This window comes from Rhinopithecus roxellana, unplaced genomic scaffold (assembly GCF_007565055.1).
Source record: "Rhinopithecus roxellana isolate Shanxi Qingling unplaced genomic scaffold, ASM756505v1 contig5495, whole genome shotgun sequence".
Classification (NCBI taxonomy): domain Eukaryota; kingdom Metazoa; phylum Chordata; class Mammalia; order Primates; family Cercopithecidae; genus Rhinopithecus; species Rhinopithecus roxellana.
The window spans coordinates 1-11,659 of NW_022144101.1; the positions used below are offsets into that span (position 1 = coordinate 1).

General features: G+C 38.1%; 1 pseudogene; it reads left to right on the forward strand.

Annotated features, from left to right (window-relative positions):
* The first annotated feature begins 113 nt into the window (after positions 1-113).
* LOC104655231 lies at positions 114-628 on the forward strand (annotated as a pseudogene).
* The last annotated feature ends 11,031 nt before the right edge of the window (positions 629-11,659 follow it).

Sequence of the window (11,659 nt, forward strand, 5' to 3'; positions counted from 1 at the left end):
TGTCTACTTATTCCTTCAAGAAACTAAAACAAATCATCTTCAATGTTCCCATTCCTGAGACTACATGATGAATGATGAATGGTTACACGCCAGGAGCCAAAGCTCTAGTGGGAGAGGCAATCCCATAAATATTCTAGTATACACGATTTCTTTCCTTGCTGCCATAATTGTGCACATGAACGTCCTGGCTGATGCTCTCAAGAGCATCAACAATGTCAAAAAGAGAGACAAACACCAAGTTCTTATCAGACTGTGCTCCAGAGTCATTATCCAGTTTCTAACTGTGATGAAACATGATTACACTGGCAAATTTGAAATCATTGATGATCACAGAGCTGGGAAAATTGTTGTGAACCTCACAGGCAGGTTAAACAAGTGTGGAGTGATCAGCCCCAGGTTTGATGTGCAACCCAAAGACCAAGAAAGATGGCAGAATAATATGCTCATGTCTCATCAGTTTGGTTTTATTGCGCTGACCACCTCAGTTGGCATCACGGACCATGAAGATGCAAGACAAAAACACACAGGAGAGAAAATTCTGGGATTCTTTTTCTAGGGATGTAATACATGCTTATAAGAAAAATGCCTCAATGGACCAAAAAAAAAAAAAAAAATTGCAGTATAATGGAAGAATTAAAGAAGTGCCATGGGAGAAATAGTGAGCAAAATGAATTATAATATCAAAAAAAATTTTTTTTTGAGATGGAGTTTTTGCTCTTGTTTCCCAGGTTGGAGTGCAATGGCATGATCTCGGCTCACTGCAACCTCCACCTCCCGCGTTCAAGCGATTCTCCTGCCTCAGCCTCCAGAGTAGCTGGGATTAGAGGCATGTGCCACCACGCCCAGCTAATTTTGTATTTTTAGTAGAGACAGGGTTTCACCATGTTGGCCAGGCTGGTCTCAAACTCTGACCTTAGGTGATCCGCCCTCTCAGCCTCCCAAAGTGCTGGGATTACAGGCGTGAGCCACCACGCCTGGCGTACATCAAATATTTTTTGCCGATGGTCTCACTTTCTCAATTCCAAATATCTAAGATCTTCTCATTAGTTTGTCTTGTAGTGGATACCATGTATTATCTGATGTTATTATTTTGTATTCAGGCACCATTGTCTCTTAATACTATTTTGCCCACATTTTGGTATAAGATTTCTTGATTTTTCTCAAAGTAATCTTTGAGATCCTCTCTTAGTCACATTTTGCCAGTGACGTCATTTTAAACTTCCACGTTTTCAATTTCATGCTCTTAGAATTATGGCTTGTAGAGCAGGATAGGACTACAGGGGACTGTCCAGCCCTATCCCTTGGACTCCACTTGTATCACAATGGCAAGCCTTGATGAAGCACTATGTTGTACTGATGAACTTCCAAAACTGTCAGCTTTCCACATTACAACCTAGCCAATCAAGGAATAATTAATGTACCAGATACTCTTATACCTGCCTAGTTAAAAAATATATATTTCAGAAGACCTTGTTATAGGGTTAAAAAGCAGATTGGTTGGATTTGAGTAAGGAAAAGGCATAGTAACTAATGTGACTTATTTAATAAAATATAATTAATCCTCTCCACCTAATGTATCATGCTACTTAGTGTGTGTGTGTGCATGGGCACGTGTGCACACACATGGGTGAATTGTCAAATAACAAATCACTGCTACTTCCTTACATTTGAGGTGTGATGGCTCACCTATTCATATGGCCAATTTGAAGAGAGAAGTTCACCTAAATACACAGCTATTCAAAAAGCATTTATTGAGAAGCTACAACATTTAAGTCACCTTTTGATACATGGGGCATACATATAGAGGTACCCAGCTCCTAGTGTGGTGGCACTGTTTAAATGAATTAATAAGATAATTTGTTAATGTGAAGGTTGTTTTATAAATTATGAAGTGCAAGCAAAAATTCTACTATTGTTACAAAAATAAAATCCATAAACCTTTTCCTATTGCTTGTTTGGCACAGAAGTGAAATCCTTTCAGGTTCGCACCTTTACAAGCCCTGGGCATGTGGGAATGTACTAAATCTGGCTTGGACTTGGTTCACTGTCTTAGATATCAGGAACTGTGGGGACTATGATTGTGACAGTACCATTCATCTTGTCTTCTGTAAACTCACAGTTACAACTTTTCTCCAATTTGGGTATAAGAGGAAGACGAGACCAGTTTTGCCTTTTGAATCACATAGCCATCAAGTGACTTGGATTTTCATCCTCACTGATTTCCTTTGCAAAATGCCCTTGAATGTCAGGTGTGGGCAGAGAAACCATGGTAGGACTCTCTCCTCTTGCAAAGCAAAGTGGAGTGTTACTGTCACAACAAACGCATCTTTTCTTTTCCTTTAGTTTTCATAAGTGCCCAGGTGCATAAGCAAATGTCCTAGGACTCTCTGTAGCTTGCTCAAGGTTGTAATAATTTTTGTTTTTTTACTTTAAGGTCTCTTTTATTTTTCTCCTAAATCCTATTATGTGGTCTACCCAGGAAAGATGCTTATTTTCAAAATATAGGTACAGAAAAAGTAAGGCTCCATATGTGGAAATCAGCAACAACTCAACCTGTTTGGGCTTTGTTTGCAACATAGGAATTGTACACCTTGGTTATGGTCTGTTCGTTGTTCTGAAATCTGTGCTACAAATTAGTAATGACCTTAGTTGCACTTGGCATTGAAAACAGCAGAGAGTAATGCACATTTTATTCTACAGAGTAGTTCCAGCTGGTGCTGAATGAGGCAACCTGACTTCTAAACAGTGTTTATTACAAGGGTCATCTTACATCATTGCTCTATTATCCAAGGTTAATTGTCAATTTGCTTTTAAATGTTATGCAAAAGTATTGGCTTAGCTGTAGAAAACTTCATCTTGGGAAATTTGACCCTCTTAGCAATGAATAATTGATGTCCTATGAAATCACATTCCTGAAAGAGAATTCTAAAGTTCGCCATGACCATCCTTTTTTTCTCCTAAGTGTATTCTATTTTTAAGAATTCCTGGAAACAACTCTATGTTAAAAAAGAAACAAAGATTTAAAAGCAAACATGCTGAGAAAGTATTTACAGAAAACATGATAGACAAAAGATGGCTACTTTTGTTATTATGAAGAGCTTTACATAAAGTTATAAGAAAACCATTAAGAATACTTAGATAATGGAGTAAGGATGTGCGCAAAATTTCACAAAAAGAGGAGATCAACTAAAACTGGGAAACAGGTCAGTCTCACAAGTGTCATATCATAACTAGCAGGTACTTTTTTGTTTTTTTTTGCTGATCAGTTAGCACAGACTTGAGTTATAATACTGTTGAGGATGTGGTGAAATAGGCACTTGTTCTATGTCACTTGTGGATGCATAAATTCTTAAGATTTTTTTGCAAGGTAAGTTGCAAAACTGTATCAAGATTTTTAAAAATACTCTTAGCCTGTTTTCAGTAATTCCCCTCTAGGAATCTGTTATAATGGCATATTGTTACTTAAAACATATAATGCATAAATATTTTCAAATATAATAGCAAAAAATTGGATCAAATATAATAGCAAAAAATTGGAACCACAATTAACATGTTCAACAGTGAGAAATGGGTAAATAAACTATGGTCTATTTAGTATATCATTGAGTAATATTGTAATGTTAAATTGCAAAAGCATTCACAAAAGGACAAATATCTATCTGAGGTACCTAAAGTAATGAAATGTACAGAGAAAGAAAATAGAATGATAGTTGCCAGGCACTGGGGGAGCCAGTAATGGTCAGTTATTATTTAATTGGTAGAGAGTTTTAGTTTGGGATGATGAAAAAGTTCTGGAGATGGTTAGTGACGATGGTTGCACAACAAAGTGAATGTACTTAAGGTCACTGAATCGTACACTTTAAAAAAGCTAGAATGTTATATATTTCATCACAATAAAAAAATCGCAAGATCTTTATAATAGCATGAGTAATGTTTGTTGTATATTGTATGATTTTAGTTTTAAAAAGCAGCAACATAAATGCCTGTGAAAGACACTGTCAAGAGAATGAGAAGATAAGTCACAGACTGGGAAAAATACAATGCAAAAAACCTTTTGGTTAAGACTGTTATCCTAAAATGTACAAAGAACTTTACAACTCAAGAATAAGAAACAACCTGATTAGAAAATAGGCAAAGATGCCGTGTGTGGTGCTCACACCTGTAATTCAAACACTTTGGGAGGCCAAGGGCGGGTTGATCATCTGAGGTCAGGAGTTGGAGACCAGCCTGACCAACATGGTGAACCCGGTCTCTACTAAAGATACAAAAATTAGCTGGGCGTGGTGGTGGGTGCCTGTAATCCTAGCTATTCAATAGGCTGAGTCAGAAGAATTGCTTGGACCCTGGAGGCAGAGTTTGCAGTGAGTTGAGCTCACACCACTGCAATCCAGTGTGGGGCCACAGAGTGAGATCTCTCAAAAAAAGGAAAAAAAAAGAAAAAAGAGCAAAAGACCTGAGTAGACACCTCACCAAAGAATATGTAGAGCATCTACCAGCGTCTATCTATTATATATATAAATATATATGTATATATATATACCTATATATGTGTGTGTGTATATACCCCCATACTGATGGGAAAATGCAATAGCTTGTAGCAAAAGAAAAAGACGTAGAAGAAGTAAAAAAAGAAATACGAATAGTGACTGTATTAGGAAGTGGGACTATAAATGAGCCCTTCCCTTTCCAACTTTATTATTTTTTTCTAAATATTCTCCAAAAAGCAAGTATTAAATTTACAGTGATTATATAAACTTTCATTTCAAAAGTAAATGAATAGGACTTCCAGTTGAATATGGTTCCAGATTGAACACATACATTTTACATCTGCTCCCTCCTGGAATTCCAATAAACAATATAAAGGCTTTAATAAAAGACACGAGCTCTTCCAGACAAGAGGAACCAAAAGCAACAAAATCAGATGGGCTAACTTGGGATAGAGACTGACTTGGGCAAACTAATAGAAAGCAGGATTCTGACCCAGCAGTGAGAAAAAGCAAAAAAGACCTTGAGTTGTACCTGAAAGTTCCCCAAAGACTCCAGGATGAGAGGAGATCATTTTCTCTGAGAGAACAGGTAAAGACGAGGCCTTAAAACAGGAGGACTGGTTGCAAATTTGTTTAAGAATCAGATCCTAATTCTAACCGTAAGGAAACAATCAGACAAATACAAATTTAGAGACATTTTGCACATATTCACCCATTTAAATTGTATGATTGGTTTTTGGTATGTTCTTCATACGTGCAACCATCACCAGGCAAATTTAGACATATTCATTACAGACGAAAGCTCTTAAAAAATGTCATTGTCATGTGAATAAAAAAGGTGGAGGAACAGTTTCAATTAAAGGGAATGAGATTAATAAGGCCTAATAACTAAATGCAATACATGATCTTTGACTGGGTCCCGGATTAAAAAAGAAACAGCTGGAAGGGCACTATTTGGGCAACTGGGGAAATGTGATTATGGTGTGTACATTAAATAATACTGATTTCTTGGGTTTGATATTTATATTATAATTTTGTGTGAAGATTGTCCTTGTTTTAGAAGATACTTGCTGAAATATTTAGAGAAGTGACAAACTTATTCTCAAGTGGTTCAGCAAAACAATCTATATATTTACCTTTCTCAAGAATCTACTGTAGATTGTGTGCCCAAAAGGGGAGGGGAGTAAAGCAAGAAAGAGAAAGACATGGGATCTGGGAATCAGGGGATCCAATGTGAGTGAGAGGGAAGGGAACCCCAAGATGATGGTGACGGGAGGTCCTGAGATGACAGACATACAACAGGCCCAGAAAGCAATCGGCCCAGTCCAGAGGCTCTCAGGAATATTACTTCAAGGAGAAAAATAATGGTAAAATAGATTACACATTTGAATGTATGGAGAGAAGGTTTACATAAGAGAGGAGTTTATAGTTGAATTAGTGATACTTACCTAAAAATCCAAGCAAATGAAAAGCAAGACACATTAACTCCAGGCAGAACACAAAGTTATGGAGGAAAGGAAAAGCAACAGTGTACCACATGGCTTAGTACTCAATAGTCTTTCCATAGTCATAAAATATGGAATATTGATCTATGCAAAATTACAGGGTATTCTTATTAGAAAGATGGTGGAATCTCTCTCTCTCTCTCTCTCTCTCTCTCTCTCTCTCTCTCTCTCTCTCTCTGTGTGTGTGTGTATAATAGAGCACTGCAAAAGGAGAGCCTCTATATTACACCTACAAAAGAATAATCACAATAGCAATATAAGCATGATATTTAGTAACAAGGAGGTAAAGTTATTAGTAACAAGGTAAAGTAAAGATATTTAGTAACAAGGAGGTAAAGCATGATATTTAGTAACAAGGAGGTAAGTCATTTGCATTCTTGGAAGTATATGTCCTTATTTGATAAAGCAGACTTAATAATGTTTAAGAACCTTTCCAGCTCTAAATTAAATAATATGATAAAGTACTTATTGAACATAAATATTTGATTGAAGAATTAAATATTTTACTAATGATAACTTGTTTCTAGCAGGCTTACATTTAATGTATCTATATTTTAAAAATTGTTTTTATTAAGGTTTATTTTAATACATTGGTACAAATATCTTCAAATGAAATAGATTGCTATGGACTGAATTGTGCCCTTCCTCCCAGCATGCTGTCCCCATAATGTGATGATATTTGAAGATGGGACTTTTGAGAGGTAGTTAGGTGTAGATGAGGTCACGGTGGTAGAGCCCCCATCATGGGATTAGTATTCTTATAAGAGGAGAGACCAAAGCTTACTCTCCCGGCATACACACAACGAAGAGGTTATGTGAGCACACAGCAAGATGGTGGTTGCCTATAAGCCAAAAGAAGAAGCCTCAGAATGAAACTTACGTTGCTGGCCCCTTGATTTTGGAATTCCCAGCAACCAAAACTGAAGAAATAAATTTCTGTTATTTAAGCCACCCTATCTATGGTATTTTGTTATGGCTGCCTCAGCAGACTAAGACACAAACTTTGAATTTTGATCTTCTCCAAAATAGCTTATGTCAGCTTTGTTAGGATCTCTACTGTAGTCTACTGTATTATATGATAATATCTGATTATGTCAGTACCAAGAATTATCTAATTAAAACTGGCTATATAATTCTAAAAAATGTTCTTAAAATTTCTGTTTCAGAGTTAATTTTTAAATTCTGATTTTATTAAAAAGTAAGCAACCGCCCAATTCCTGTAAATATTCTTTTTGAAAGAAGAATTTTGACTATGAGTGCAAAAACAAATTTATTGAGTGTAGCCTTGGTTTTGGTTTTAATATTTAAATTTCAAGGCATGATTTTGTTGTTGTTAGAAATTATAGATCAAGGCTGGGAGCAGTGGCTCATGCCTGTAATCCCAGCACTTTGGGAGGCTGAGGCAGGCGAATCACAAGGTCAGAAGTTCGAGACCAGCCTGGCCAACATGGTGAAATGCCGTCTCTACTAAAAATACAAAAAATTAGCTGGGCATGGTGGAGGCGCCTGTAATCCCAGTTACTCCAGAGGCTGAGGCAGGAGAATCGCTTGAACCTGGGAGGCGGAGGTTGCAGTGAGCCGAGATCACGCCACTACACTCCAGCCTGGGTGACAGAGCGAGACTCCATCTCAAAAAAAAAAAAAAAAAAAAAAAAAAAAAAAAAGACATTGTATCTCTTTAAAAAGTACACAAATCAATTTTTGTTAAACTAGATACCTTTTAAAAATTATTGAGCCAGGCTCATTGGCTCACGCCTGTAATCTCAGCACTTTGGGAACCCGAGGAGGGCGGATCACCTAAGGTCGGGAGTTCGCGACCAGCCTGACCAACACAGAGAAACCCCGTCTCTACTGAAAATACAGAATTAGCTGGGCGTGGTGGCGCATGCCTGTAATCCCAGCTACTCAGGAGACTGAGGCAGGAGAATTGCGTGAACCCAGAAGGCAGAGGTTGTGGTGAGCCGAGATTGTGTCACTGCACTCCAGCCTGGGTGACAGAGCAAGACTCCATCACACACACACACACACACACACACACACACACACACACACACATTATTGAAAAAAATCTTAAAGAAACATTTTTAGGCCGGGCGCGGTGGCTCAAGCCTGTAATCCCAGCACTTTGGGAGGCCAAGACGGGTGGATCACGAGGTCAGGAGATCGAGACTATCCTGGCTAACACAGTGAAACCCTAAAAACTACAAAAATACAAAAAAAATACAAAAAAAAACTAGCCGGACGAGGTGGCGGGCGCCTGTAATCCCAGCTACTCGGGAGGCTGAGGCAGGAGAATGGCGTGAACCCGGGAGGCAGAGCTTGCAGTGAGCTGAAGTGAGCTGAGATCCGGCCACTGCACTCCAGCCCGGGCGGCAGAGAGAGACTCCATCTCAAAAAAAAAAAAAAAAAAAAAAAAAAAGAAACATTTTTAAAGAATTATTTTGTAACTTAAAAGTCATTCAATTTTTTAAAAGGTGAGAATATAAGTGTATTCAATGTCCTTTCCTCACAGAATCTTGACCCGTTTACAATGTTTCTATTAAACAATTCTAAATATAATTTTTGAGGAATCAGTTCAAATGCTTTCCTCTGAGGATTTTTCTACGTGATATTAATAAAGGTGTGGTTTTTTGTTTGTTTTTAAGAACAATAAGCAGACCTTTATTAAAGCTGAGAAATAAAAATGAATGTCATTGGAGTACTTAGATTTTGCTGTATGTATTTTTAGTCATTGTACAACATTTTTCATTTTTTTCCTGGTGAAGATGTCGTGTTTTATAGGATTTTAAGAAAATAAAACATTCTTAAAATGAAGACCATGAATCAGTAAGTGGAGGCAGAACTCACTTATATAATAGCAGTAGGTTTGAAAGAAGTCTGAAATTATATATACGAATAAAAATGCAGAGTTGGAAGTACTCCTGTAAATACAAAACACTTAGAAAGAAGGAATTAGGAACAGGATGACTGCATAAACACTTACATGGATTATTTATGGGTATGATTGCTTTAAAGTGTGGATTGGCCATAACTGAAAATTTTAACTTTCTAATCTAAGACATTTGCTGAACTGAAAAATCAGATGACAGTAGGCCTAGATAGTACTGAACTACCCTAGAGGTAATGCAGCTAGGACTCTGGGGACCTCAGGGGTAAGGTATACGCTCGGTACAATGTCGGTCTTGGTTTGTTGGGGCCATCTGACTCTGGGTTTAGCAAAATAAAAATAAAATGGTGAATTTTAGCATTTCCTTTTGAGTTGGGAAATGAAACCAAAAAACCACTTGACCCTTGCAGCTGCTGTTTGCCTCAGGACAATGTGATACTGAGCCTGTCTCTCCATGGCTTTGAGATCACATTCATTTTCTTGATATTGCATATTTTCTTGGTATCAATTTAAAAAAGTGATAGGAACAGTTCAAAATGACAAAGATGAAACATCAGCAGGGGAAGAGCAGCCAGAATGGCTCCTGTAGGAAAACGCTCGATTGCACGTACAGAAAAAGCATACTTAAGACAAAAGGTGCTCATATGGGGCTTATGAGAAAATCTCCAGCTGTGATTTGGATTTTTGGACTCATGTCAGAGGAGCCTTAGGAATATGAAGAACATGGGAATTGTTTTAGTAAGACTTGCCACTTTGTTAAGGCTTTCAATAGTCAAGGGGCAGGGGTGAAAGGAGACCTCATAAAAGACCATAAATTACCAGATTCTGTGAACATTTAGCTCTACAAATACAGTTAGTACCTAGTTTTGAATTATGAAGTCCTAAAACATGCTTTTGGGGATGACAGTGGGGGTGGGAGTAGAGTAAACATTTTTTATTGAAGAATAACATATATACAGGGAATTGCACCAATAGTGAGACAGTTTGATAAATTTTTACAAAGTGAACATATCCCACTAATGACTACCTAGATCAAAATATAATTAATACATTACCAGCACCCTACAAGCCACTTTTTGTTCCCTTCCAGTCATTACTCATCCTTACAAAGGGCAGACACTATTTTGACTGTCACCATAGGCTAACTTTTGATAGTTTTGTTCTTTATAGAAATGCAGTCATACAGTAGGCACTCTGTTGTAATCATCCTTACATCTGTGGAATTCATCAAGTTTCTTTGCATGTGTAACTGTAGTTTGTCTTTCTTCTTTACTATATTTTATTAGTCCATTGAATAGACTGCAATTTATGTATCTTTTCTACTATTAAAGAACATGTAAGGCTGGGCACGGCGGCTCACGCCTGTAATCCCAGCACTTTGGGAGGCTGAGGCAGGCGGATTACGAGGTCAGGAGATCGAGACCATCCCGTCTAGCACGGTGAAACTCCGTCTCTACTAAAAATGCAAAAAATTAGCTGGATGTGGTGGTGGGTGCCTGTGGTCCCAGCTACTCGGGAGGCTGAGGCAGGAGAATGGTGTGAACCCAGGAGGCAGAGCTTGCAGTGAGCCGAGACTGTGCCACTGCACTCCAGCCTGGGCAACAAAGCAAGACTCCGTCTCAAAAAGAAAAAAAAAAAAGAACATCTAAGTTGCTTCCAGTTTTTGGCTATTGTGAGTAATGCTGCTATTAACTTCCTTGTACGTGTCTTTTGGTGCACACATATCAATGAATTGCAAGAGTTAAATTAATGGAAAATAGGGTATTTGAATGCTCTGCTTTAGTAGATACTGCCAAACAGTTTTCCAAAATGGTTGTACTCATTTACACTCCTACTAGCAATATGTAAAAGTTCTTGCATTGCTCCATAACTTCTCCAGTATTTGGTATTGTTAGCTTTTTAAAAACCAAACATTCTAGTGAGTGTGCAGTGGTATCTCATAGAGGTTTTATTTCACATTTCTCTGATGAGTAATGATATTAAGTATCTTTTTATATGCTTATTTTATTTTATTTTTTAGAGACAGAGTCTCTGTCACCCAGGCTGGAGTGTAGTGGTGTGATCATAGCTTACTGCAGCCTCAACCTCCAGGCTTAAGGGATCCTCCAGCCTCAGCCTCCTGAGTAACTGGGACTACAGGCCACACCACCATGACTGGTTGATTAAAACAAATTTTATTGGCTGGCACAGTGGCTCACACCTGTAATCCCAGCACTTTGGGAGGCTGCAGTGGGCAGATCACCTGAGGTCAGAAGTTTGAGACCAGCCTGGCCAACATGATGAAACTCCGTCTCTACTAAAAATACAAAAATTAACTGAGTGTGGTGGCACATGCCTGTAATCCCAGCTACTCGGGAGGCTGAGGCAGGAGAATTGCCGAACTGAAAATAAGAATTGCTTGAACCCAGGAGACAGAGATTGCAGTAAGCTGAGATTGCGCCACTACATTCCAGCCTGGGAGACAGAGCGAGACTCTATCTCAAAAAAAAAAAAATCTTTTTTTTTTGTAGAGCTGGGGGTCTCCTTATGTTGCCCAGGCTTGTCTCAAAGCTCCTCAAACTATCCTTTCTCCTTGGCTTTTCAAAGTGTTGGGATTATAGGTGTGAACCATCATGCCTGGCTTTCATATGCTTATTGGTCATTTGGATAGCCTCTTTTATGAAGTGCTTGTACAAATCTTTTGGCTATGTTTTTGATTTGTCTTATTCTTATTTATGGGAGTGGCTATGAGTTCCTTGTCAGATATATGTATCATAAATACAGTCTTGTGTTGCCTAACA